Source organism: Syngnathoides biaculeatus, chromosome 9 (genome assembly GCF_019802595.1).
Source record: "Syngnathoides biaculeatus isolate LvHL_M chromosome 9, ASM1980259v1, whole genome shotgun sequence".
NCBI lineage: Eukaryota > Metazoa > Chordata > Actinopteri > Syngnathiformes > Syngnathidae > Syngnathoides > Syngnathoides biaculeatus.
This window is the reverse complement of record NC_084648.1, coordinates 29,159,513-29,186,553: the sequence shown is the minus strand read 5'-3', so window position 1 is coordinate 29,186,553 and position 27,041 is coordinate 29,159,513. Positions and strand designations below refer to the sequence as shown.

The 27,041-nt window shown below is 42.7% G+C and overlaps 1 long non-coding RNA gene across 1 annotated transcript; it reads right to left on the bottom strand.

The window, feature by feature from the left end:
- Positions 1-3,964: 3,964 nt before the first annotated feature.
- On the bottom strand, positions 3,965-24,496 carry LOC133506686 (uncharacterized). The gene is made up of 3 exons (XR_009796577.1): positions 24,274-24,496; positions 4,244-4,341; positions 3,965-4,137 (listed from the first exon to the last, which is right to left on the bottom strand). It is a non-coding gene; the product is annotated as an uncharacterized LOC133506686 (long non-coding RNA).
- Between the last annotated feature and the right edge of the window lie 2,545 nt (positions 24,497-27,041).

Sequence of the window (27,041 nt, the reverse complement as noted above, 5' to 3'; positions counted from 1 at the left end):
TAGCTCAGTGGTTAGAGCACTGGTTTGGTAAACCAGGGGTTGTGGGTTCGTATCCCACTGGGGCCTCCACTCCCTGAGAAGGGTTGTGTCAGGAAGGGCGTCTGGCGTAAAAATTGTGCCAAACATATATATGCGTTCATCTGAGATGACACGCTGTGGCAACTCCGAAAGGGACAAGCCGAAAGAAACACACACAAGCTATCCATTGGGTGGGTCATAAAAAGAAATTCCAACCAGCAAAAAAGAAATTCCTCTAAATAGTTTGGGTGTGCTAAACTGGATGCAGCACTTTGTGTACACATATTTGTGACAACCTTGTCTTGCATGTTCCCACATCGCTTTCAGCCTCACCACTGCACCAATTTGCTGAAAACTGGCTTCAAAAAGATATTTGATGTGTGCAGCAGATTTATAGGCTTGCCTGTAGTCCAAACACTGTGCTGATTAGCCCCCAAAGTGAGTATTGGTTGCAAACACATAAAAGCGCATTTGCTAAACACGCTATGGACACACAAATATTGTACATGCTTTTGTCTGTGGCCTAAATGAGTGCTCTCCGAATACCTCCTCTATGGAGCTCATTAACATTTGCGCTTAAGCTGTGTTACCTTCTAATATGCTTTTGGCGTTCCTTATGACCTGCAACAATTTATTGATGTTACTGATTTTGCTGCTAGTCACATTTATGCCCTGATTAATCGATATTGCATGGTGATGTTAACCTTTCTCACTCGATCAAAGTTATGAAGCTTTTGGTCACTTTCTTTCTCTTGTCACTATGAATTAATGAGCTTACAGAAATGTCACTACATGTATTTGATGCGTTGTGTGGATTTCAAATGAAAAGAAATATAGTAGGACACATCAAGTAAAGGGACTCGTGATTGTCTTTCAGCACATGTTGAAGGACAGACAGTCTGATAAGGACAGTAACAAGGAGCAAAGCACATGCCCACAGGAAGTGCACCCGATTCTGTTGCCCATTTCATATTTTGACAAATAATAATTCAACAAATACTCAGCATATGAGCACGACAGTTGTTGTAATTGACATCCACTGGTGTATGGGAAAGGTAAATATGTCAGCAAAATTCCCATGTTATTGTGAAAGGGAAATTCCTCTGTGGAGATGCAGAAGTTGAAGACATCAGTATCTGCACTCAGTGATATTCATTTTCATTTCATTCTGTTTTAATTCATGTTAACTTCTACATATCCTATTTTATTATTATTTTTACTGATCGCATTGTGATCTGGACTTCCAAACAATTATATTCAAATGACTGCATTTATGTCATATAGCCTCCATTGTAAACCAAAGTGTCCCCCCCCCCCCCACTTATTAGCAAGGAGGAGAGGGCACAGTTTATTTAGGCCAGTTCTCTTCCATAGTGTCATGATCCTGCCGCTTCAGCATGAGCTGTGCGGGTGTCTGCACGTGCGCTGATTGGAAGGTGCACACCTGCGCCTCATGCAGCCTGATTATGCTCTGGATTTATATGACCGCGATGACGACTGGTTGGCGCCAGTTTGTATGATCTTCATGTCCCGTTCCTGTGCTCCGGTATCCCTGATCGAACCTGTGTGTACCGACCTTCGCTCGTTCTCCGACCACCCTTGTAAGCCTGACTCCTTCGTTACTTCTGCCTGCTTTGATTGTTCTCCTGTGCGCCGACTCCTGCTTGCCCGCTCACCTACTCTCTTCGCCCGACGTCCCAACTACCGCTGCTGCGCTGGAGTGCCTGCTTGATCCCCTACCTCTGCATATAATAAATGTGTCTCTTCTTGAACTACCTTGCGTCTTCCAGGTTCCTGCATTTGGGTCCTACTCTCGTTCCGATGGGACGTGACACATAATATCTTTTAAATTGATATTTAACTAAAGACTGCATGCAATTACTGTATTTTAAAATCTCCCTGCTAGTGAGATTTGTGTATCCATGCATCCTAAATACTGTAAACTCTTGCAATTACGTCTTTTGTTGTTGTCTTTGCACTTCCCAGCCACCGTACGGTTCGGTTTTTGTTTCCTGTTTCCTGTTTTGTTTTTGTGTTTTGGGAAATGGTAAGTTTTTCGTCTTTTGTTTTTGTCTGCACTTCCTGCCACTGTAAATTACAGCACCTTGTTTGTGTTTAGCTGTGACTTGAACAACCTGTCATGAGGCTGCTTCCACGAGTTTACTTGCTCATCTCATGATACAATCTGTTGGTTAGTGTTCAAAGTTAATGTTGTGATTGATATGCAAATTGAAATATTGAGAGGTTTAGTTTGGAGCATCATGCTCCAAGAGTTAACTATGTATTTTTTTTTTTTTTTTTAAACTAAGTATAGATTAAAAAAAAAATTTCCAATGAAGGAGCTATCCACCCCCCCGATCATTTATCGCAAAGTATCAGTTTAGTGGTATAAATTCACTTTTTTTGTCAACAGGATCTTCAGTTAGTTGCAATACGTTATTTGTTGTGTCCTAATTTTCAAGAGCAATTTGGGTACCTTCTTAAAATATAGGCTGAGAAATGTAAGTTTAAAATTAATGGTCATCCGAAGAACATATCGACCCCTTGTCAAAAATCTAATTGGCATCTTCCGAAAACATGTTGCAAATCCTGAAATTTCTTTTCAGACATAACGGTCATTGCATTTTGTCAAAAGTATGAAAATAACATTTTTTTTGTCTTGGTTTTAATGGTTGAAATAAAGCAGTTGTATTCAATCAATATCACAAGGCTACTGAAGACAGGAGCCTTGGGATGTTTTGAGCACATTCTGTATAAAAGGCCTTTTGTTGACCACCAGCTGTCAGTCTGACTTCTCATCTTGCTTTTTTTTTTTCTGCCCTGCAAGCGCCGACACCTGCAGTGGACGAGCAATGATAGCAACTAATAAATCCTGACAGGCTCTTGGTGGATCAGATATAATGCCTTGCTATGCAACGGGACAAACTGTGAGAGTATTTTGATAAAGCTTTTTTTACCCAGGGCTTTTTATTTACTGACCACAGACAAGCAGACACAAAAGTCAGCAGCATTTGAGGTTAATTACCTGCCTGACCTTCAGGAAAGCTGGCTTTTCCCGTTTCAGGCAGAATAAGTCCAAGCTGCGTTAAATGCTCAATTTTTTTTTTGTCTCTAAGATTAAATAGGATGTTAAACTTGCCCTTAAATCATGCATACCCACTGCTAAGTTATCAAATCCCTTTTTTAAATCTTGAATCTGCTTTTTAAGCTCTTATTGAGGTAATACTTCATCTCGTTTTCCATTCTAGTTACTGTTTTCTGCTGTAGGTTTCCAAGACTTTGCACAAGTCTTTGGCATCACAGGTAGCTTTTAGAAGTGAGAACTACAACATGCTGTGCAACCTCAGCCTGTTTCAACACTTTTTGCCTTAAGCCACCGGAGTGTGTCCCACAAGTCCTCTGTTGTCGAAGCTTAAGGCCCACATAAGAGTTTTAGAAGTGGATTTGTTTCATATGGTGCTTCAGCTTGTACAGCGGGAACCAACAATGAAGAAGTGATTTTGTTTTATGCTGCACAGATATTCACTGTGCACGTAGCAAAACTGATTTACCTCAATTCAAATTGTGTCTCATTCAAATGGGCCATAAACACTTCCATAGAGGCTTAAACTGTAAGTGGTTTCCTTGGTGCGTATGATTAAATGCCACACAGTGGGGGTGCTAAACACTCAGCGAAAAGGTCATGTTGTGCTTTTTTTTTCCTTCACCAAAGATCAAAGATGGAGGTGAATGTGAATGTTTTTTTTTAATCTTTGTATATTGGTTTGCAGACGAGAGATTTCCAAGAATCTTTAGAAATATGAATGGGGAGTATGTCAGTGCTATGAACGCATTTGGGACGGTATGTGGGGATTGGAAACGTGGCTGCATACATTTCTAGACTGAGAGCTGAAGTGTTTATGGCGGTCTCAGTATCACTTACAAAAGGAGTGGGGTGGGGGTTCCTTTTCATTTATAGTGGTGCAATAAGGGCCTGGAGGACACCCGCTGTCTCCTGGCTTGCCGCTCCTCATCAGAGCCACAATAAATCAATTTTCATCTGCAGATAGCCTCTCTACCTCCTCTTCCCTTTTTCTTTCTCTCCACATTGCCTCCTTCAATGGCACCAATTCTGATATTCTGTGTTCAAGCCATACAGCAAAGAAAGAAGTTGGAATTTTACAGGGAAATACTGTAGTTGTAGATTTTAAGGATCAAAGCTGGAGGATGACAAGGAAATGTGTACCTGTTGATGCATTTGGGGTGTCTGAATCCTGTTTGTAGCTCTTGTATCCATCTCCACAAAGGTTGTTAACTGATGAGACATTTCACTGTTGTATCATCCTGAAGTATGGCAAGATGCATTTATAAAATTAAATTTCTGTGCCACGGCGAATTCAGGTTGCAAGGCTGTCTGTTGAGTAACTGTTCTCGCCACATCGTGTAAATGACCAAATAACCACCACACAGAGCTTTAATGTGGGGTCGTTGCAATTTTCCGTTTCATACCTGCAGCTAATCCAAGGTGAAATACGAGTGTCCTTATAATCCTTCCATACCTTATCTTCTCACACTGTTAAGAAGCACCTTTACTGAACATTTACCCACGCGTGATCACAAATCGTCTTTAACCAAGCCCCCATTTGGATTGCTGTCACACCCTGAACAGCCAGTCTTGCCTCCTTTAATAAACTATATCTTGTCAGTAAGCTTGCACTCTTCTTTCTGGAATGGCAATTCCGACACTTACATGTAGGATTTAAGACATAGGATCCATGTGTTTGAAACAAATCGCTTTTTATGTCTCCTGTCATGAGCGAAAAGCAAACCGGGAAGGCACACACGTCTTGTGGTACTCAACTATGGGACAATGATCAAGGATAGATTAATTTTAGCAGAGTGTGGCATATACCCATCTTTTGCTTATACAACCTGCCAAGCATCATACCAAGTGAAATATTTCTGTCTGGGCCGTTTCGTACAAGGACGAGACACAATAAAGAGCTCTCAGACATGTAAAATTGCTTGTTTCAAAAAAAGTTTGAAAAGACATCCAGTATGACTGTACACCAATTTCAATTGAATAACGAGTCACTATAAATGACTTTGCAGTAAATTAAGTTACATTGATATATATTCATTTTGTCTTATTCAAACCAGAATGCAAATTCTACACTTTTGATTTTTTAATTAATGCAGTTAAATGTGTTATGTGTAATAGATAATTTCTTACACTAAAGCAGCTCTGAAAATGACATTTATGGTAAACAATACTGAGGTTGTTACTATTTTGAAATGACTTGTGTAACAATATTGCCAGAGAGAAGTTAAAGATTACACTAAAATTGTAGCAAGAATGACCCACTGGAAAACTTGTTTTTACCATGCACTTCCTGGTAAAATTCCTGAATGATGTGGTTATGGTCTGTCGTAAACAAAATGAATATCACAAAACCTGTTTCATATGCTGAGGCCACACCAAACCAAATTCTAGGCTTTATGCTTGTGTGACATTCCATTCCGATCAATTTTATCGTGTTTTGACAGAGTTGTACATCAGTCCCAATATGTTGACAAAGAATCCATCCAACATCATCTCCGCAGGGGACACAGTTTAAGGATCGTTTTCTTTTCTCAAGATTTATTGTTGAAGAAGAGCCTAAAATGGCCTCCTGTTGTTCGACCAAATGCGTATTACTCACTTGTGATCTTTATCTCTGCAAAGGACAAGGTAGTCTTTTCATGTGTAATATTTGATAGTAAGTAAGTTTCTTTCGGCTTGTACCGTTATGGGTTGCCACAGCGTGACATCTCAGATGAACGCTCATATTTGTTTGGCACAGTTTTACGCCGGATGGCCTTCCTGACGCAACCCCTCTCGGGAAGTGGAGGCCCTAGTGGGATATGAATTCACGACCCCTGGATTACCAAACCAATGCTCTAACCACTGAGCTGCAAAAATTCAAATTTTTCCTTAATTACTTGTGGAGGACATCTGATTTATTTTTCAGAAGTATTTCTTGTTGTGTGAGTCACTATAGTGCAAAAGGCCCCACTAGAATCATCTTTCATGATTTGCTTCTAATTAAGAAACGTCTGTTTTCGGTTAATGTTCTAAAATTCCAAACATATTCTCATTAGATTGTGTAGGGGTACCGTTCCTATAGCATTTTTTTTTCATTCATTTTCTTTGTAACCGTACACACATAATGATGACTAAGATCTCAAGTAACTAGTGCTAAATAATGTGTTTGTCCTAACAGATTGCACACGCTCTTGATGGGCATGTTGCGTGTTTAGTTAACTTGATTTAGCACTTAAAGGTGGAGAAGCTGATCCACAAACCGGGCATGCCTAGGCATATGCCAAAGAGCCAAAATTATGAGAATTACCTTCTGTGCATTGCAGGAGGAATATATGCAAACAGATGAATTTTATCTGATTTATGAAACCTGAGATGAGTTTTACGTCTTTAATTAAGGTGTCTGCAAGGCAGAAACAAACAAGCCCAAAGCAGTGCCAGTGTAGAGCTGGCAAAAGGGGAGGGGCAGGACGACTTTTCTACTTGTGTAAATATTTTTAAAATGTTAACATATATGGTCATGATACAATGTCGATTGAGCAAAGCAATTTCAGTGCTTCTAGATGATCAAAGGGCTGACTTAGAGGCACTCATAAGAAGAGTCATGCCACATCAACAACGACAGAGTCCCTTTAAAATCTGAATCTGAATAACCTGAAGCGTCATTCCAGTAGATGGTGACAATTGGTGCTTGCCTTTCCAGTTTTCCCAGGGTACTATCACAAGTTTTAAATGTAATGCTACACAGGATGAATGCCATGCACCTGGAACAAGTTCAGGGCTTTTTGTACAGCTGGTGGCTTCCCCAAAATTCCTGGAAGAATCCATTTATTTTCTACAAGTCTAGCATACGTTGGTATGCCTCTTCCACACTTACAGTTCCCTCGAAGAGCAACCCAGAACGCAAAAGTCTTCTTGAAATATGGGACACAAGTTCTAAAGATGTTTTGTGTGCAAAACCATCATTATGTTAATGCATTCCTGTCCCTTAAAATTCTCCGTTAAAGTGGCCTTCCCTTATGGATACAAATGGCTCTGTAATCATAATAAACTATGCTTGTCTGAAATGCTTTGTTTTGTTGAACTCACCAGAAAAGGCAGAAAAATACAGAATTCTGTGCTCATATAGTTTAAGTGGAAGATTCCAACTATTAGGGTAATTGTTGTCTCATATCTACTTAAGTTAAGTTTTCCAGACCCTTTAAAGTCTTGCATATAGATACATGTTTCCTTACCTGGTAGATCAATTATTAGACAATTATTTTGAAAACGCAACAAGACTAATGGCTTCACATAGATGAATATTATTCATTGTTAATGACAATATTTAAGTAATTTGTGCAAGCTGCACAATGGATGACTGGTTGGCATATCTGGATCCCAGTTCATATCTGGCCTCCCCTGTGGGGGGTTTGGATGTTCTACAACTTTCCTGCCTCAAAATATGCATGGTAGATGAATTGATGACTCAAGATTGCCTGTAGGTTTAAATTTCGAGTGTGAGCTGTTGTTTGTTTATATGTGCTGTATGATTGGCTGACAACCAGTTTAGGGTGGACCCCATTTCTCGCCCAGATTCAGCTGGGACAGGCTCCAGCACACGTGATGTATGTGAGGATAAGCTGTACAGAAAATGAATAACTGACTAATTTCAGTGGGACGGTTTGGGGGGCCCGGTAACCAATTCGGAAAACAACACAGATGTGCCAGCACCTGGCCCAGATTGTGCTTTTTGTGTGGAAGGTGTGTGTCATTTCCTCAGCTTATGGAACAATTGGCAAGGGTCTGTAAAATTATCCAGTGGGTATGAGGGACAACACTTTACAGCTTACAAGCAAACTACATCAGAACAGCAGTTTTTTTTTTCTTTCCATTGTGGTGAGTTCAAGCAGTGTTTTAGACAAGCAGTGAGTTTTCATGAGATGATCAAGCTTATCTGTAAGGGAAGGTCACTTTATGAGGGAATTAAACGCGAGGCGGACTACAGCTCGAGCGGCCGTTTTCATGGTAATGGTTTTGCACATGAAACATCCTGATTACTTGTGTTCTGTATTTAAAAGAGGGTTTTGAAGAGTGGTTTTGCACCGAAAGAAGATGTAAACATATTACCAATTTAAGGAAAGTAAATTGATCACTACAAATATTTGGGGGAAATCCAGCAACTACAAGCCATGTTTTGTTTTTTTATATGCAACCCGCTTTGAATGCATGAAAAATGGATGTATTGCTATGTGACCATCCTGTGTAACACTGGGTTTAAAACTCGGGACAGTGGACCTGGAAAAATAAAGTTCAACTGGGTTTCTAGTCTCCCCTTTGATGAATCATAAACTCTAAAATTGTTTTGCTAAGCCGATAATGTGTCTCAATAATTTTTGTCGGCATTTCAAGAATATTTGCAAAAGGAGAAAAGTTCTCTGTGCCGACGCTCATTTTGCATGTGCTACATTTGCACTGTTTCAAAGAGGCAAAGTAAACTAGTGCAATTTGTCTCAGGTTTGCTAAATCATATTGCATCCGCTAAATTTGTCTATTTACATAATACTCCCTTCCTCAACTCAAAGAGGGACCTACTTAGCAATTTGCAGGCTCAGTCCTGGTCATCCCAGGTTTGTAGATCAGCTTCTGCACTATTTTGAGTGTGCAATCTAATTTCAGAATTAGAATCAATTTTATTTGCCAAGTATCAAAAACAAGCAGCACGGTGGAGCAGCTGTTGACCGTTTGACCGATTGTGAGTGCAACTGTTGTTTGTTTTCATGTGCCCAGGTAATGGCTGGCAACCAGTTAAGGGTGGACCCCGCCTCCAGCCCGTTGATAGCTGGGATTGGTATGAGTCCTTCTGTGACCCTTGTGAGGATAAGCGGCTCAGAAAATGGATGGATGGATGATTGAATGGATATCAAAAACAGTAGTTGGAGGTGTTCTAGTTTGACAACAGTCAATTGACAGAATAATTTTGAGACAAAAACATAAACCCACAGTCAATGGGCAATAAAAGTTATTAGTACTCTGATAATGCCAGTACATTTTTTTTTTACATTTATACAAAATGTTGACTCCGGTAGCAATTAAAGCAATCTGAAATGCATAATAAAACAATAGTCTGGAAGCAGTGACCATTGTGCAATGAAGAAATATATGCAATTTAATCAGTACAAATGGTTCAGATACTTCTCAACCACATGAGTTGCTAGTATTGGTCAACAGCAAATATGAAATAAATCCAGGATTGTGAGAATATGACAGTGAGTGCACAAATAATGTATAATTGGACTGAGACAGAGACGAGAAACAGATACTGTAATTCCCGGGAGCTTGAAGCTCTCAACGCTTAATAAAAGACAGTTGGACTGTTTGGAAGGATGTCTACTGAAGTCCATGGTCATCTCGATAGTCTTGAACCAATTCAGCTCTGGGTTGTGTCAGCCGCACCACACCTCTGGCCTCTCCACTTTCGGTCTATATGCCATCTTTGATGAGTCCAATGACTGTGGTGTCATCTACTTTTAAAATGTCAGGAGTTTGACAGCTGGGTGCGTTGAGGAGCATTACCATATGTAGAAAGACTATCTGCAGGGGGGCACAATTCCTGTGCGTCCTGAAGGCCAGTCCCAAGCCCAGATAAATGCAGAGGGTTACGGCAGGAAGGGGATCTGGCGTAAAACTGTGCCAAACATATATGAGCGTTCATCAAACAATTTCCATAATGGATAGGTCGTGGCCCGGACTAACTACGCCTGCCCCCGGCACTGTTGATCTGCAGGGCGTAGGTAGGAATTCAGATAATGTATGCCGAAGACAAAAAAGAGCAGGAAAGCACCTTAGTCAGCAGAAGAAGAAGAGGAATGCTCAGACACTACAACTGTGTGTAGGGACTTTGAATGTTGGGACGATGACAGGAAAAGCTCAGGAGTTGGTTGACATGATGATTAGGAGAAAGGTTGATGTATTGTGCAAACAAGAGAACAAGTGGAAAGGGAGTAAGGCTATAAGCTTACGAGCAGGGTTTAAATTATTTTACCATGGAGTAGATGAGGAGAGAAATGGAGTAGGGGTTATTTTAAAGGAAGAGCTGGCTAAGAATGTCTTGGAGGTGAAAAGAGAATCAGATCGAGTGATGAGGCTGAAATTTGAAATTGAGGGTATTGTGTATCATGTGATTAGCGGCTACAGTCGACAGGTAGGATGTGACCTTGAGTTGAAAGCTAAATCCGGGAAGGAACTAGACAAAGTAGTCCTGAACATCCCAGAGAGAGAGAGAGAGAGTTGTGATTGGTGCAGATGTCATTGGACATGTTTTCAAAGGAAACACGGGCGATGAAGAAGTAATGGGTAAGTACGGCATTCAGCAAAGGAACTTTGAGGATCAGATAGTGGTGGACTTGGTGGAGAAAATATGTTATAATCGTACAGGACATGTATGAGGGCAGCAGAACAGAGGATATTGCGATCTGCTGTGAAAGCAGGGAGCAGGCGGAGAAAAAATTAGAAAGATGGAGGCATGCACTGGAAAGGAGAGGATATATATGTGCATGAATGTGAGAAGCGGAGGAGGAAGGGTGAAGCTCCAGGGAGAAGACATAGCAAGGGTGGACGACTTCAAATAATTTGGGTCAACAATACAGAGCAATGGAGAGTCTGGTAAGGAAGTGAAGAAATGGGTCCAAGTGCTAGTGGAACAGTAGATGGAAGCTGTCTGGTGTTCTATGTGTTCAAAGTTTATAAAACAGTGGTAAGGCTGGCCATGATGTACAGATTAGAGATGGTGACACTGAAGACACTGAACAGGAAGCACAATTGGAGGTAGCATAAATGAAGATGCTGAGATTTTTGCTTGGAGTGAACAGGTCAGATAGGATTAGAAATTAGCTCATTAGAGGGACAGCCAAAGATGGATGTTTTGGAGACAAGGTTGGAGAGAGCAGACTTAGATGGTTTGGACATGTTCAGAGGCGAGGCAGTGGGTATATTGGTAGAAGGGTGCTGAAGACCAAGCTGCCAGGCAAAAGAGCGAGAGGAAGACCAAAGAAAAGGTTGATGGATGTTGTGAGGGAGGACATGAGGACAGTGGGAGTTAGAGAGGAGGATGCACGATATAGGCTCGGATGGAAAAAGATGACACACTGTGGCAACCCCTAACGGGACAAGCTGAAAGGAAATGAAGAAAAAGAAGAAGACTATATGTAGAAAGAGAAGAGCAGTGAAGAGAGGAAACAACCTTGGTGGGCACAGGTTCTAGAGGTGCGTGTAGATGAGATGGTGTCTCCCATCCTTACCCCTTGTGTCCTGCCTGTCAGAAAGCTATAAATCCATGAGCAGATGACAAGTGAGATGCTGAGCTGAAGAAGCTTGGAGGAGTGAATTTCGGTATTATGGTGGTGAATGCAGAGCTGATGTCCATGCACTGTGTCCGTATTTTCACATGCAAACCATTTCTAAATCAAGCCCCATTTGCATTTGGACAAAGTATCAGAAATGGATCCATATTTCCGACACCAGCTTAAATTGTACTCAGTTTTGGATCTGAATGAATACCAGCGGGATGCAGTCTTACTATAAAATGTGGTTAATGTTTAAGTGATTAAAGGACAAATGTCTGAGTGGGAAACAATGATTTTTATGTGGACTGATTCTCTGCTCTCAGAAGCCTACATTTTCAGAGGGCATTGTGAGTCTTTATGATGTCCCCATGACTCCACTGATATACCGAAATTCCCGTCTCTCACCATTAATCACTGTAATGACACTGAAAATACCTCCTACTTCTCTATCCTATTATATCAGACATTTTCTTTTACCTTGGCCATTCTCCTTGTTCAGCCATTCCCATCCTGAACTGCAAAGTCTTTAACAATGCCGATAAATTCCCAATTTCTGAAGCTGTTTTTACTTTCCATCTCCCGCCATGGGTTCTTTTTTAGCTGCTTATCAGAACGTCAGGTCTGAGCTTGAGTAAGCAAACATGCAGGCAGCAAACAGCAGCAAAGATGTATCACAGAATTTGCGTGGTTGGAATGAGCTGTCAGACGCTCTGGTGGACTAATGATCACTGAAGGGTGGTGTGGGAATTGAGAGTATCCTATACTGTACATGATATTTCAAAAATGTGTCTGTGTCACACTCCCTTGAATGTTGAGATTCTAGATTTTTATCCTTTAACCCAATTCTTAGAGAGCTGAGAGCTACAACTAATTAGTTAACTAACGGTTTTTTATTTATTGTGTTATTGCGGTTTGGCAATGATAGCCAATCACTACAATTATTGTAGTTATCAATTAGTCCAAGATGATGTAGTTCAAGATGACATAGACAAAAAGGGTTTTAAGGGACAGGCAGAGGATATGAGAGACAAGAGATGGCAAATAGCAATGTATGTCCATCTATCCAATCTCTGAGGCGCTTATCCTCACAAGGGTCACGGGAGTGCTGGAGCCTATCCCAGCTATCACTAGGCAGGAGGCGGGATCCACCCTGAACTGGTTGTTGTCCCCCTCCCTGAGCAGGTTTTCTCCAGGCACTCCAGTTTCCTCCCACATCTGAAAAACATGCAACATTAATTGGACACTCTAAATTGCCCCTACGTGTGATTGTGAGTGCGGAAGTTTGTCTCGATGTGCCCTGCGATTGGCTGGCGACCAGTTCAAGGTGTCCTGTACCCTGCCTCTTGCCCGTTGACAGCTGGGATAGGCTCCAGCACTCTCGTGACCCTCGTGAGGATAAGCGGCTAAGAAAATGGATAGATGGAGTGAGTAAGTGGTAATTGAAGTGAGTAATTGGCAATACGTGTTAATACTGAAACCAACTTCACCATTCTTTCCTTTAGCGGTCGGAGGTTGAGCGCCCTAAAAATAAGACTTTGTCCATTATCTCCTTTTTTCTTCTTTCTGGCTACTTCTTGACATAAAATGTTCCTTGGAGTAAGCATATCCTGGTCTACCATAGCCAAGTCCATTTTCCGTAAGCAGCCGTAATTAGCCCCACTGCTGCCAAGTTTGTAGTCTGCATTAGGCACCGACTCTTTGACCTCCAGAGAATTGACTGCCATCCTGGCCCAATGCATGTTGGCAGATTGGCTAAAATTAGTCATGTAGTTTTACTTACAACTAAGCACACCACAGTGCTTGCACGTGTTTTATTTTATTTTTTTTCCTCCCACTCCAATAACGTGCATGGTAGGTTAGCTGAAAACTAAATTGCCCGTAGGTGTGAATGTGAGCAAGAATGGTTGTTTGCATATATGTGCCTAGCGTTTGTCCTTAGCCTTTTCAGCATTTTTCTTCACTGCTAGTAAACTCCCCCCGCGGTGCGTAAAGTGCATACTCCAAGTCTCTGTTGCCTAGCCAACCATGGATGGTATTTTACATTGACAAACTTGCATATGTTGCTATGATCATGAGCTGCTTGCAGAACAAACTCACAGTAGTCGTTAAATTAGACGCGTGAGACCAGTACATCGAAAATGGAATATTTGACCCAGCAGACCAAAGAGATTTGTGTCGGCAAAAATATCTCACTCTTTTAGAAAATGGAAGCAAAGACAGATTGGATTTGTAGCTCCTGTCTAGTAGGCATACTTCTTATCACAGCAATGTCAAATATGCCAGATCCACTTTGGTCACTGCAATATCTTTAGCAGCTTGTCCCTTGCAGTCCATATTCACAAAGTGTCTGCAAGTCCTTGGTTTCACTTTTCAGTCAGCTATCTGTCACACGTAGTAATATACGTCAAAGAAAGAAAGAGGAGGGATCCCAATGCCATGAAAAAAAGAATAACCCATTAATGTATATTTATGAAACACATCACCCTTTCATCCTTGTGAATGTAAAGTTACCAGACGTAGTCTGTAGCTCTATGCACGCTGCATTGGACAGATATTGGCATTATATTTCACATGTAATAATCATATAGGACATCTCATCCACAACCACAGCAATATTGTCCCTCAAGTGTTGCATAAAAAGAACAGCTGCATCTATTTTCCATTAATACATCCTTCCATCATATTGCTTTCAACATTTGCATAACCTAAATACTGTATCTGTTAGCCATGAAGTGGGTATTGATTTGTATGCTTTTGCATTACTTATACATTGCATTCAGTGCTAAAATACTGGAACCTAATTTGAATGTTCGAATATCCCTTGAAGAGCTTTGTCTATGTGCAGGAGTGGAGAGACGACACGAAGCTAGGGCGAGCTACAATTCATCATTATCGACGGTGCACTTAAGCAAGTCCTGAAAGCCATATCGTTTGCCAGATCGTCTCGAGTAGTCATACTGTCAGTTGCATCTAACTCATGAAGTCACACGACATAAGTAAAGATTTTGATGGACCTTTTTTCTTCTCACCCAGAATCTTCACACCTACTTTGCCCTGCACATCCACCAGCCCATGGATTCCCTTGTCTGGCTGAGACTAAACATCGGTAGCAATCTCGTTTGCTTGTTGCAAACAAATAAACACCCGATATAGTTACTTGCTTTACTCATTTCTGCCATTGGGTCTGCTCCTGCGTCATGAATCCAACAGTGCCATCTCTCTTATATGTTTGAGGTCTTCGGTTAAAGCCTCCTTAAGTTCAAATAGGAGCTTTTCCATGCAATGACGTGCTCTAAAGTGGCTACGCCAGCCTGAAGTCCTGGTCCACACACTGGCTGTCACTTAAGACTTATTTACCCCCTCTTCTTTTCCCCTCTTGGTGCTGACGCCTTGCTCCATGTGATGTGCGTGCACTCACACCTGACAACGAGGCACTTTAAAAGCAGTCATGCTAGCCCAGAGCCCCAGTCCACACGCTGGCTGTCAAATTGTTCTTTTGCCTTTCTCACTGTGACATGCAAAGATTCACAGCTCACGATGAGGCACTCCAAAGCAGCAAACTATCCAAAAGCAAGATGTATTTTCAAGGTGTAGACATACGGTAGCTAGCTAACTAACTACAGAAATTAGTTAGTAAACTTGAAACTATTTAATGCTACATCTTCACTCCGATTAAAACATAGGTTTCAGAGTGTTAAAATTTTTTTAATTTATCTTCAGACAAAGATTTTTGCAAACATGTCATGTAATCAGCATCATGTGCAATACTTCATCTCATTAAGAATCTATATTAAAGTCACAACTGTTTGGTATTGTATGTTTTGTGACGCCACCACAGGTGAGTGCTGGTGATGGCAAATGTAAAAATATGTATGTGATGATCTTGTTTTGATGTAGGAGACCGGTACATACATGTCTCTTTCCTGTCTCCCTCTTACAATATGGAATGTGAACCATAAAGTTAGTAGTGTTTATTAAGAAGAGGCTCTTCTCAAAGCCACACACAGTAATCCTGCCTCTGTACGTCCACCAGTCTTGAGAGGTGATTAATGTAATTTGACATCGTGATGCCCAACCTATTTTTATACGTTCAGGTTCAGAGGGATATGCCATTGATCCAAACCGGACTCATTAACTCTGGACCAGTTGCCAATCAAAATTAGGGTACATATAAACAAGCCTTTATTAATCATCATATTCATTATCCATAGGCCATTTAAAGACTCCACTAAATGTAACGTACATATTTTTGGAATGTGGAAGGAGACTGGAGAATCCAGATCAAATCCACACAGCCATGGAAAGACCAGCAAACCCCTCACAGTGACGTTATGAGTCAAACCTAGATGTTCTGTCTGCGAGCTGATGTGCTAAGGACGGTAAACTACTCTCATTGTGCTCGCTGTGGCAAAGAATACATAAATGTACATTATTTCCAGTACCGATGGTCCAGATCGACCTTAATCAGGGTCTTAATGCTGCGACGTGCATGTTTTCACATTTGTAAGAATGTTGCTCGTTTTTCTGTGGGCATCCATTAAATGGACAAAGCTGTATCTTCTCAATCACATCATTGTTGTGAAATAATAGAAGATAATCAGCTTCTATTCCAAATTTTCCTGGTAGTTCTTCTTCTGATCACAATCTTCTGCACAGCTGCATTTGTAATGACTGCATTATACACAAGTATCTTCCAGCTATTCTGAGGACTCTGCTGTATTATCTTTTCTTTTCTTTGTGTTTTTTTTTTCACAAGTAAGCACAAGAACTTTGTGACTGACATATTTGATGAAGCCATGGGAGGCACTCAAAATAAGCTCTGAAATGTAGTATTCTGTTCGGGGAAATGCAGTTATTTTTCCTATTGGCATGAGCCAAGGAGATAGACAGGGTGTCCTAAAGTAGGTTTTGTAATACTTGTGTATTAAACATTTACTTTTTTTACAACTTTTAACACTTCCCAGGTATCTGTATAATGTGTATGTAGTATACAAAAAGGATCAAGAATTGCAGTATACTTTCCACGCCCTATTCTTTTTTGCTAAAGTTAGCTGGTTTGGGCCACCAAGTCTGAATCAAGTGAGTGACTATTGCTCCAACCCTTGTAGTTCTGGGCCAACACCAAATACAGTTTTGTTACCATGATGATTAGCTGCAGGGGTGGGGAGCTGCTGACCAACAAGTTTTAAAATGCGAGTGTGGACTGTGAAGTGCACATAAACCACCACTAGAGACGATTGCATTTTCCCTTATGGAGTCAGTACTACTGAATGACACTTATCAATAGGTACACAGATCCATGGATGTGGTGCATCCAGCAGACATATTGCCATCCAAAAATACCAGTCCTCCACCACTCTGCATCACACTCCCAACCTTAAAGCGCAACAAAGTGCAAAACCCTTATCGGATTTTTAAAGCTGTTACAATACGTACCCAACACTAATCTTGTCACGATCGAGGGTCAAGGGCGGACCCAAATGCACGACTCAGGAGGCAAGCAGGCAGTACAGAGGAGGTCTTTATTTGTGCTGAGGTCGGTTACCAGCATGTCAGTCCAAGAGCAGAAGTACTTGTAGTGGCAGGCTTACAAGGGTGGTCAGGGGACAGGCAAGGGTCGGTACACAGGAGATCGATTAAAGGAGGCAAAAGTGTCAAAGGCAGAAGTGTCAAAGGAATCAGGCTTACGGGGTCGGTTGGAGAACAGGCGGAGGTCGGTGCACACAGGTTCACGATCAGAGATACGGGAGTGCTGGAACGGGGCATGAGATGCGACGATCTGGCAAAGGACCACTCGTCCCCGGGGTCCTATATATACAGGGGTTCATCAGATTGTATGAGGCGCAAGTGTGCGCCTCCCAATCAGCTGGTCACGCCCAGCCAGGACTGGAAGCCAGGGACATAACAAATCTGCACCAGCAAAACCAAATCTTGCTCTACTTACCTTTTGACCTAGATGTAGTATTTGTCACAACTCATCGGAATGGAGGTAGGACCAAAATGCAGAGAGCCAGTCACGGTTGAAGCAGCAACGGGGGGCGACCGTGGACCGGTCGCCATCGAAGCAGGAGCGTGAGGTGGCCTCGGGCCGGTCGCCGACGAAGTAGGAGCGTTGAACAGCCCCGGAACGGTTGCCACCGGTACTCCTGGACAGGGACGAGAGGCGGGTGCGGAGCTGTCACCACCTCCTGGACAGCAACGTGAGGCGGCTGGGGAACCCTCACCGCCGTCTGCTGGACAGCAACGTGAGGCGGCTGGGGAGCCCTCGCCGCCGTCTGCTGGACAGGAACGTGAGGAGGCTGGGGGGCCCTCCCCGCCATCTGCTGGACAGGAACGTGAGGTGGCTGGGAGCCCTCGCCACAGTCTGCTGGACAGGAACGTGAAGCGGCTGCGGCGCCCTCGCCACCTCCTGGACGGAGGCGTGAGGCGACTGTGGAACCGTTGCCACCTCCTGGACAGCAACGCGAGGTGACTGGGGAACCCTCGCCGCCGTCTGGTGGACAGGAACGTGAGGCGGCTGTGGCGCCATCGACACCTCCTGGATGGGTACGTGAGGCGGGTGTAGAGCCATCACCACCTCTTGGACGGAAACGTGAGGGGGCGGCAGCACTGCCAACTCCTGGACAGCAACGTGGGACTTGGAGAGTGGCTCCTGAACACCCACAGGTGGCACAACGTGGCGTTGTTGCTCCCTTGGTGTTCGCCTTGGCACTACAGAACTGGGCGTTTGTTCCGGAATGAGAGTCGGCTCCTTCAGATTGAGACCGACTGGCTCATAGTCAGGGGTCCCGGAGGAAAACTGCCAGACACTAGGGGGCATGAATGGATCATCCCTGGGCACGGCACGGAGCAACCGAAATGATAAAGTCCTCCTCCTCTTCACTGGAAGAAAATAGTTCGCCTCACCTTTATCACAATTCGCTCCAGCCTCTGAACTTAAGCTCTCAGCAACTCCTTTCTGAATCCTGTTCTTTGGGAAAACACACATTGCGGACGCTCTGGCAGGACCACGGGACTACGTGGACCTGCTTGGTCGTGGATCCGTAGCCTATGCAGCGTGAACCTGAGTCAGCAGCGAGTCAGTAGCAGTCGCGACGTCAGCGTAGCTCAGCTCGTTCTTTAATCCTTGCTAGACCTGGGCCATGAGGACCACCAGTTCGGTGCTCTGCCACTCTATCTCTGCCCGCATTTCGCGGTAGAACACCTCGTGATTTGGTGGCCCTTCCTCCCTCTTTGCTGAAAGCTTCGCCACCAGCTACGGGTCTGCCAGTTTAACCGTTGCCGGTGAGGAGTGGGTAGACGAGGACGGCGTCTTTGTTGCCACGCAGCAGGAGGCACAAGAGAGCACCCGGCCTGAGCGTCTCCTCTGGCCGCCACGCGGAGGTCCTGGGTAGATGGCCAAGCGGGTTCCCTCAAATGGATTGGTGGAATCGGACCTACTGGGCGAAGACGCTCGGGAGCTGGAAACGCGGGGAAGTGAAGCGAACTGACAGGGATTAAAGATTGGGTGAAGAGATTCCTAGTCGAAATAATCCGAGTCATAGTCAGCTCAGGGGGCATGTAAAGCACAATCCTCTTTGTAGTCCGAAAAATCAGAGTCCAAAAGAATGTGAGGTGCTGGACAGGTCGTGGTCGCGACGTATTCATAGCTTGCCGACGGAGCGTGTGACACTGAAGCGGAGAACGTCATGGAGCCTACCAGAATCGGACAGGCTTGGTCCTCTGGCAGTCGGGCTACCTTCCGTCGGTCCCAGCAACGCCGGGTCTTTCCTGCTTGGTCCTGCTTTGGCCAGATCTTTCTGTCACGACCCATCGGAACGGAGGTAGGACCCAAATGCAGGAGTCTGGAGATGCAGGTGTAATTCGGGAAAAACTATTATTATTCCAAGGTCGGGGAATGTGCAGCAGCGGTAGTCGGGACGTCGGGCGTAGAGAGCAGGTCAGCGGGCAGGCAGGAGTCGGTACACGGGAGAACGATCAAAGCAGGCAGGAGTATCAAGGGAGTAAGGCTTACGGGGTCGGTCGGAGAACGGGCGGTGGTTGGTACACACGGGTTGTCGATCAGAGATACGGGAGTGCAGGAACGGGGTATGAGTTGCAACGATCTTGCGCCGGACCAGTCGTCCCCATGGTCCTATATACACCGGGGCCAAGCAGCCAGCATGAGGCGCAGGTGTGCGCCTCCCAATCAGCGCGAACGCGCGGGCACTCGCACAGCCAGGGCTGGACCGGCAAGACCATGACAGTATTTCAGACAGCGTTGTCCAGCCATTGAAAATAGCAGACGTACAGTTCATCCGACACATTTTGTGAAATTAGCAGATAAAAAAAGATTTACTTGGTCTTTCAGTTTGAGTGAGCAGAACGTCCAGAGGCCCAACAATTTGCATAATGTCAGTTAAAAGTACATGATCCACAAATAATCACCTTTAAAGACAGTGTCAGTTAGTAGTAGAAACCCAAGTAAGTTGGAAATGAAAATATTGTTTGTACACTTTTAGTAAAGGGCTTTCTCCTGTGAGATTTCTCCGTTTAAAAGTCACCCTTAAAACAATATGCGAGAGTACCCTACTGCCACAGCAACAATTGACTGATTGCATAATATTGTCCTTGTCATCCATTCAATGTCATCTCAATTTGTCTCTTATTTGCAGACATAATGTTGAATAAAGTTTTCTCATCGCTGTGAGTTAGCTGACAACTTTGAAAAGGAGGACTGAGCTTTTAGTAGTCAATTGTATAACTGATATACCAAGCATAAAGTGTAAGGTGTCCATAAAGACCTTGTTTCTGTCATTGTAGTCTTGTTAAAATGTCTTACTCAAAGCCACGTGGAGCTTTCTATTAAGCGCATAACAGAAAATCATTAACCACTGGGTGGAGCTGTGACACTCTCCAGTTCATTTCCAGCATTCCTTTCCATTCTTTCTCTGTACTGTATAGTTTCAGGCTGTCTTTGGCCTCACTTGCTACTCTGCTATCAGTCCAATCCTACCAAATTTCTCCGTGCTCTCTTTGCAGTCGTCAATTTCTCCAGCCTCTGAAACATACAGGTTATAATTGATACAATGCCATACATTTGTAGTTTGTTTCTTTCTCCTGAATTAGACACAGACCCAACATATTTCTTCTCCGCTCCGTTCCAAATAGTCTAACTCTATTCACTTTCAACATCATACGATCCCTGACGGCTGGGATGGTGTATAAATTGTCGCCACTTTTGCCTCACAGTTCCAGGGTTGGGAGTTCTATTCCGAGCTCTGACCCTATTGTGTGGAGTTTGCATGTTTCCCTACATTGCTTGTGCAATGGATACTCCGGTTTCTCTTTGAAGGCATTAAATTATACTTTGGTTGGCCAAAGTGAGCTTGGATAGACTCCAGCTCACCCGTAACCCTCTAGAGAATAAGCCATACTGTATAGATGGAAAAAAAGAGACTAAAATAAAAAAGACATGTGCAAAGCATGAACTTTAAAATGTACATGATGCAAATGCAGATTCTGCATAGTAGGGATACTACAAAGTGTACATTAAAGTATCACTTAGATTTATTTTAAAAATTCCATCTTGTTAGCCACACTTTTATGCAATCTACACACACGCACACACGAAGACGCAAACACATTACACTTCGGATATAGTTTGAATTATTTGTCATCATATGCACAACCACAAAATGTTGCTACATTGTCTTTTTTGTACTGGACTTTTGGATTTCCATCAATAGCAGCCATTGGGTATATAGAGGTGATGGTGTTTGGAGCTGAACATTGTGTTATTTTGACCTTTAATCGAGCACAATGTGTCGCTACACGTGTGGTAAAAAAATACATAATGTGCCAGATTTTGTACACCAACATGGCAGACTTGTCATCAGGTGTAAAGAAGGAAAAATAGCAACAAATGTGTGAAAACCTTTAAACACTGTTTTCTTTAATAGTCACTCTGTTGTTGAAACAAGTCTTGGCTGTTTGTGCTGAGATACCTGGGCTACCCTCCAGGACTCCCGGGACACTAGTGAGGATAAGTGGCAGACAAAATGGATGGATGCATGTTTGTGCTGAACCAATCGTATGAACAGAAATAATCTTTGCACAGCAACAGCAAGTTTCAGTCATGCAACTACCCAGCACAACAGGAGCATTACTTTTACAAACTAATGAGATTTAATACTAAACTATGTGCCCATCTTATAAATGATGAAACACAGTAGTTTTACTCCACTGTAAATCAATGAAATTACAACCTTTCTAACTGGTTACAAAATTGACAAATGTAAAATAAGTAATTACTGTGGAAAATAATAAAACATCGAAAACATGAAATAGAAAATGTTTCTTTGTTCACCTTTGTACGGGGAAAAATACAGATGGTGTTTTGGTGAGTGTGTTTAGTGAAGGTAAAATCTCAGGGTTTGTCTTTGTTTTCTTGCAAATGTCGTGTTGACGCCTCTGTCATCGCAATCCTGCTGCCGCAATGAACCATGCGAGGCGAGAGTCTGACATATGGCAACGTGAGACCCCGCGTCCTCCCTCCTCGGGGACGACAGACACCTCGCATCTTTCTTCTCATGCTTTCTCGCATCACAGATCCTCAGATGTTGCATGATCTTCAAGGTTGACCTATGATGAAACCCCTTCTCAGATCTTCTCTATTTTCAGGCACTCCCAGATAACAGCATACAAAGCACAGCATCGTTATGCTTGATGGGTGCAATTTTGTGTGCGTTCCCCCCACCAAGGATGTCACTTGTGAGTTTAGCCTTCCCACCGACACACACGCTTCAATCGAGCCCCACCTGCTGTAAATGCCCCATTTTAGGCATCTCATGTTTAAATTGACTGAACGATGCTGTATAAAAAAAAACCCTCCCAGATTGTGTGGATTGATTGTTGTTCAGTATTTTCCCCTGGCCGATATGGATTTAGGCTGAGTAGGCTCGTGAGGGTGATCACTGACTGGCTGTGGCCTCTCCTTGGGGTAGAGAGCAAGAGGTGGCCCGTAGTCTTGCTTTCCTTCTCGCCATTAATGCTCATGGTCATAAAAAGGAGTTTGTATAGACCGGGGGAGATGAAGAGCTACATTTTTTTACCGTGTTGCGGCAAAGAGCCACATCATACACATCAAAGAGCCAAATAGCAATATCATACTTATGGATATTATTTCCTCCTCACACACACCTTTACTCAGCCAGATTTATTGTAAATGTCACACACCACCATGATAAGAAAACTCCTACAGAGTGCCGAGACCACAGGCGAGTAATTAAAAAAATCGTGTCCTCTTTCTCACACTGACAAACTAACTAGCAGTTCATCCAAGTCTTCAGAATCAGAATCAGCTTTATTGGCCAAGTGTGTAAAAACACACAAGGAATTTTTCTCCAGCAGTTGCTGCTGCCCTGGCACGATATTCAGAACACACATCCATCCATTTTCTTAGCCGCTTATCCTCACAAGGGTTGCGGGGAGTGCTAGAGCCTTTCCCAGCGGTCAAGGGGCAGTAGGCGGGGTAGACCCTGAACTGGTTGCCAGCCAATCGCAGGGCACACCGGGACAAACAGCCACACTCACAATCACACCTAGGGGCAATTTAAAGGGTCCAATTAATGTTGCATGTTTTTGGGATGTGGGAGGAACCCAGAGTGCCAGGAGAATTTCCATGCAGGCACGGGGAGAACATGCAAACTCCACACAGGCGGGTCCAGAATTGAACCTGGGTCCTCAGAACTGTGAGGCCAATGCTTTACAGCTGTGCCACTTTTTTTTTTTTCAAATATAGAGTGTCCAATTACTGTTGCATGTTTTTGGGATGTGGATGGAAACTGGAGTGCCCAGAGAAAACACACACAGGCACGGGGAGAACATGCAAACTCCACACGGGATCGAACCCTGGACCAACATTGTACACCTGATCCACTGTGTCCATTCAGAACAAAGAACAACAAAGTAACAAGAACAAAGAACAAGAGACATTTCTGTTTATAGAAACTATTCCTTATAAGAGTCAAGATGTAAAATCCTATTCATTTGTTAATGTTCAACATTGTGTTAAAGTACTAATCCAGAGAAAATGTATTTCATGTATTGTATCTATCATAGAAATGTAGCTAAAATTTCAAAAAATATATATTTAAAAAATTCTCAACACAACAGAAATGAAATAAATTAGTGTCACAGTCAGTGGCAAGATTTTGGTCGAAATCTCTCTTAGATTCGGCAAGTTCCGGTACTCTCCGGAATGTGAAGTCAAGTCACGACAACATTTAGCCAGAGAATGAAAAAGCTAGCAACGATAATGAGGAAGTGTGTCCAATACGGCTGTTCTGCGTCAAACGCTGACGGAGTCATCTCATATGAATGGCTGAAACATGAACGGATAGGCAGGTTATGGACCAGGTTTGTGAAGACAAAGCGGGTGCATTGGACTTACAAATCAAAGTGGACAGTAATCTGGTCCAAGCATTTCATGGAGGTTGGCTTCGAAAACCCGGTACAGCGTTCACTTCGCTTCGATAGCAAGTAAGTACATACGTATTAAACTGTTTGTCAGCTAATATCCATATCCATGTGATGTTTAGGAGGTGATGAAATTTGGACACTGTATAAAGTTAGTGTACTGTTGACGCCTGCAATTCGCCTATGGCAGTGTGTGCTCCCAAGTGTTAGGTGCATTATTTAAAATACGGGCTAAATTTTTAAATGCCGAACTATACCGAAGATTTTGATTTTTGTTTTACACTGACTCAGTCACTAGTACAACAACAACAAACAACTCACTGTTGTGTGCAAGCAGCTTCAGATGTTTAAATGTGTTTGAATTAGATTATTTCCTCAACAAGGTGTATGTAGATTTCTCGAGGCACCTACCAGTCTGTGTATTGGGTGTGAAGTTCCATGTCAACTTCGCCGAATCACTTCCTTGTGTTGCATTCGACGCTCAGACCGTCACAGCGGTTCGAACATATGTGGGTGAATTACACCTGCATGGGAGGTTTTTCGAACATGAGAAAAATAAGAAAATTCCTCCCCTACAGTTCGTATCTCTTCCAAAGAACATTCTGGAGATTATTGGGTGTTTGTCACTATGCCGAGTAAGGGCATACACCTCTCCTAGATGTTATGGGTTGGGTCACTATATCTATGTTCTAGTTATTTAGCTGCGGCAGTCTATGTGTAGCCGCTCACTATGTTCCATGTCCTTGGAGTTCAATAAACACTCATTGCTTCGGAAACCTGTGTGATGTCTTATGCAGTCACAAGAAGCCAGTAGCATTTACACATTCCATAAAAACTTCTTCATCACTACTATCTGTCTTCTCCAGATCCCACTCGTGTGTATGATTGTCTGTGAAGGAAACCATGTTTACTGGGTTGTCTAGGTGTGACGTCACATGGAAGCAGCTTCAACAGAGCCTCAGTTTGAAACAGACATGGGATGCATTCACATTACAAGGCAAATGTGCACTTTGGCACTAATTTATGTCATTTCTGTTGTGTTCAGAATTTTTAAAATATTTTCCATAAAATTTTTGCTTCATTTGCATGGTAGACAAATAAAATACATTTCCGCTGGATTAGTACTTTAAGCTTGTACAGAGTGCCTTTATCTGTTCATGGTTCCCGTTATAGACTAGTGTAATGACAATTGTGCAAAGAGAGCAGTTTAAAGTGTCTTGTCTTGTATGTCACAGCTCTCATCTATTGCAACACTGAAATACTCACATGACTGGAGGTCTAAGTGCATCTGTGAATCAGTAGCCATGCTAATGTCCGATATTCTCTGTTCAACAGTGTGGCGGGACAGTTGAATGTCTGATACCATTTGTTTAAGATTTTTATTTTCAAGACACAAGATTCCACTGATGTTGTTGTGGCATTTTTAAAAAAATAAATTGCCCTTCATTGTATGGCTTTTTGGTCCTTCCGATGTTCCAAGCTACTTGATAGATGCAAGTGTTTGTCTCTGGAAGCTTCTTTTTATTTTTTAAACTGCATCTGCTTTTCTGTGCGATTTTTTTCAAAGTTATTAACCTGTGACTGGGAAGTTAAGTCTCTTTTGGAAATACCAGGTCGATGTTAACGTGGAGTGAGCTTAAGTGAAGGTTGGAATCTGTAAAATATGATAGATGTCTGACACAAGAGGCAGAGTGGCCGGCAGTTGCACTCAATAAACAAAAAAAGAGCTCTCCCGCTCAGGTAAAAAAAATCCTGTGTTCATTCACATATTTTCGTTTAACTATGCATTTTCCCTTGGCATTTGGAGACCGAAATGGACAAATTACATTATCCAAAGATTACCATCCAACTGGGAAACTTTGAGCTATTTTCAGAGTATTGAAGATGGGTCGTCGCTGGGTCTTTCAACATTACAGTGACCCGAAGCACACAGCCAGGAAAACCAAGGAGTGGCTCCGTAAGAAGCATATCAAGGTTCTGGCATGGACTAGCCAGTCTCCGGACCTGAACCCAATATAAAATCGTTGGAGGGAGCTGAAACTCCGTGTTTCTCAGCGACATCCCAGAAACCTGTCTGATCTAGAGAAGATCTGTGTGGAGGAGTGGGCCAAAATCCCTCCTGCAGTGTGTGGAAACCTGGTGAACAACTGCAGGAAATGTTTGACCTCTGTAATTGCAAACAAAGGTTACTGTATCAAATAACACTGGTTTTCTCAGGTGTACAAATACTTATTTGCAGCTGTATCACCCAAATAAATCGTTAAAAAAAACATACATTGTGATTTCTGGATGTTTCTTTATAGATTATCTCTCTCACAGTGGACATGCACCTACGATGAAAATTTCAAACCCCTCCATGATTTCTAAGCGGGAGAACTTGCAATATAGCAGGGTGTTCAAATACTTATTTTCTTCACTGTAACGCTTCCTTTTCTCGTTGCACAGCTGAGCTGGGTAGCAGGAAGAGTAAAAGCCACTCTTCCCTGGTTGCCATTGCACTTTTTTTCACCCTCCCGCTAAGCAGTCCCATTTCAATCACACAGTGACACACAACACACACACATACACATACACATACACATACACATAATGAGCTTGTTGTCACAATACCCGTAACAACAGTAATAAACTCAAGGAAAGTGCTCACGCAAATTCCAAAATAAACAGGCAACACTCGGTCACAAATACCGTAATGAACTCAAGCACTTCGATACATTTTCATACCTTCAGGAGAGCCGCATGTGGCTCGAGAGCTGCGGGTTGGTCACCCTTGGTACGATAGACTGATTGATCTCCGTACAGCACATAGCAATACTTTTCAAGTCAACGGGAAGTAACAAGCACTGCAGTATCTCAAATACAAGTTGATAGTGATACCATGAGATGTGGATCTTATAGTCATGAAATGTTTGCTTCATGTAGAGGAGGAGCTGAAAATGATGACATTTTAAGTCTCACAGGAAGTGGTTCAGATTTATCTGCAAGTTTTACCGTTGGGAACATTTTGATGTGACAACTCTAAAAATGTGAGGTAAACTTTCTTATCATTATTTCAAATGCATTAGATTTGTGTCCCAAGAATTTTTCAGTTTCTTATGTAATTCAAAGGTGAGGTGTTTAATGTATCCCAAGAAAGAGGTGGAAAATAAGACCTCACTGGGAGAGACAAAAACATTTTG